This window comes from Camelus bactrianus, chromosome 6, assembly GCF_048773025.1.
Source record: "Camelus bactrianus isolate YW-2024 breed Bactrian camel chromosome 6, ASM4877302v1, whole genome shotgun sequence".
Lineage (NCBI taxonomy): Eukaryota > Metazoa > Chordata > Mammalia > Artiodactyla > Camelidae > Camelus > Camelus bactrianus.
In genome coordinates, this window is record NC_133544.1 from 112,986,693 (window position 1) to 112,989,752 (window position 3,060).

Consider the following 3,060-nt stretch of genomic DNA (forward strand, 5'->3'; position numbering starts at 1 on the left):
GTTCTAAGAAGTACGTTAGACACACATAAGAGTAACCAATGGTTAGAAAGATCACATGTTACCAGCTACCACCCCATGCAAATTAATGGCATTTAGGAGGTATTCATATATGTGTGTACATATGTAAAATATGTATTAGTATATATGTAAATCAAATAAAATATTATAATCTAATGTAAAATCATATCAGCAAAAGCACTGTGCTGACATAAGTATCTTGGTGTAAATAGATTACAATTTTTTATTGAGTTGTCATAATGGGAATATTGTGAACCAAGTGGAAGTTGTAAAAAAAAAGTCATCCAAAAAAAAAAAAAAATCCTGACTACATGAAAAGATGCACAGTTACTATAAGGGCTCTCCCCTTATTTACTATCAGTGTCAGAAAGTCTCTTGGAATAAGTTAGGAGAATTAAAAACTCTTAACAAGACACAAAAATGCACTCTCTGTTAAAGAAAATAAACCAAAAGAAAAAACAAATGAATGGAAAATTAAGATCCTACAGATAAAAATACCAATTTTTATGGGAAATATAGCCTTAAAATAAAAAATGAGATTACATTCTAATTTCACCTTTTGAATAAAGATATACAAAATTTAGCTGAATACCTTCGTATTTTGCACTTACGAAGAAAAAATATATTTGCAATAAATAACAGCCATTATCCTGCCTTTTGAGTATTCTAAAGTTTTAGGTTTGAATATATTTCATCTTAAATGGTCTTAAGCACTATGCAGTGGTTGGTGTTTTAAAAATACCACTGTGTGTGGAACTTCTAAAAGTGATTCAAAAAATTTATATTTTTGTAATAATTTAGTAATTGCCCGGATATTATTTTTAACAAGACTACTCACCATGGAATGGTGCAAGATTTTTTCGATGAGTTTATATTCACACATGTTGAAGATTGTCACTATATTATGAGAAAATGTCAACCATGGCAGTATTTTGACTTGAAGACGAGATAAGCTGAGAAGCATATTTTAAGTATAAAATAAATGATTGCATGCCTTTAAAGACAAGAAAGTAAAAGCATGATAAACTCTGACTTTGACACACTTAAAATATAAAAATTAACATAATGTGATTTTACACACTTCTCTTTAACTCTTTCAGTACTTTCTCAGCCCCTTTCCCATTACACCTGCGTCCCCGCTCCTGACCCGCGCGGTGTACACACCTCCAATCACATGGGGGAAGGGGGACCCGGGCGGTGAGAACCAGGGGCGCGGACACTCACCCCCGCATCCCCGCTCCTGACCCTTAGTGTACACACCCCTGATCACACGGGGGAGCGGGGACCCGGGCAGTGAGGACCAGGGGCACGGACACTCCAGCGGCCCGGATGGACGCGGACACTCACCCGCTCCCGGCGGGCGAGGAGAATAGTCGAAGCGTGCCCGCCAGCGCACCCGTCCCCTCCTGCCCAGCCGGCCGGGGCCCCAGCTCGGTCAGTTCCAAACACACCCCGGCAGGAAGCGGGCGCAGGCAGTGGGAAACCGGCGTAACTTCAGACAGCGGGCGGGGAGCGTCCTCCTCCCGCGGACACGCAGGCAGCGCTGTCCTGGAGCCTCCATGGCGCCGCCCGCTCAGTCCTGAGGAAAACAAGCTCCGCCCCCAGGGAAGATGCTGGCTGCTGACGCGGACTGCGCATGCGCACCGCCACCTAAGACACGCTGGCTTCGCGCGCCCCCTGCAGGTCCTCGAGGGCGGTGCAGTATGCTCAGAACTCACCATAGAACACATGACCCCTCCCAGCCAGGATGCTAAATCACTGGAAATCTCAGTGCCCTGGCCTCTTTGTTGATGGCACTGGCGATGCGCTCATCCAGCCATGCCTGCTCTCTTGCCTGGCACATGCCTCAGTCTTTGGAATCCCGCCTGAATCAGATTCTGTTCTGGAGGAAGGACAGGTGCAGAAGAATCTCAAAATTCCAGACTTAGAAGATGATCAGGAACCCAAACTCAACTCTGTCAACTCCCTGGGGTCCCCTGAGGAGTGTGGTTTTCTCAGAACCATCTGCCCTGTGTCAGGAGCAGACCAAGCCTCAGGTAGCTTAGAGAGGCTATCATGCAGCACATGCTTTGGACGGTTCTCAGTTCTGACATGCATGATCTTGAGACCCTTCTGTAACTCCTAACACTGTTTTCTCATACCTATAGTGATGGTTATTAACGACTGAGTTAATCCTCTTACAATGCTGAGGTGCTATTGTTCCTTGGAAAACAGAATATTTTGAAGGGATCAACTGTTTATCACTTCCCCCTAATTAAGTATGTTTTTAAAATTAGAAATGTTTCAGGGGGCACTCAGGTCCTCCTCTTGCACCAGTTCCTGGTGTTGGCAGTTTCTGCTCTGAGCTCCAGATCCTGATCCTGCCGGTGGTCTATGTTGATGCCAGTGTGTGCATGCTCTTCCTTGTGCACCGGTGTGGAAAGGAGACAGCCCTTCCCCTACATGAGGCTGCAACATTCTGACACTCAAAGCAGGCACAATGAAGAATCAGCTAGAGCCCCCGGTACCAGCTGTCCCAGGTAGAAACATCACCTTCACCACAGTGTTCCTGTGCTCCTATCAGGCCTTCACTACTCCCAGCAGGCCATGCATGAGCAGTGTGACAGGTGACTGCCTGTCCCAGCACAGCATGGTGGTGATGATCCCACCTTATCTGTTTGTCTTTGGAGTGTCCCCACACCTCTCTGAGCTTCACTTTGCTCTTCTCACAGGCAGGCTTGTACAGGCATGAACCTCACAGTGTTATGATAGGTAGTCATGGTAGCTGCTCACCCAGTGGCAGGCTCTGCCGAGAAGGCTGCTGGGAGTGCTGTGTGTCTTCACACTTTTCCTTCACTCTCCCCAATGAAAACACTCTTGGCCTTATCCTTCCCTGGCCTGTGGCCTTTCTGTGTTTGCAAAAGAACATGGAAACAATCTGTTTGCAAAGAAGTTTTGAGGTTCTGTCCATCTGGTCCAGGAAATGCTGACTCTGCTAGATGTGCTGTTGGGTGGGCTCTCATGGGAGAGGCTTGGGCAGGACTTCTCTTGGCAACAAGCTGC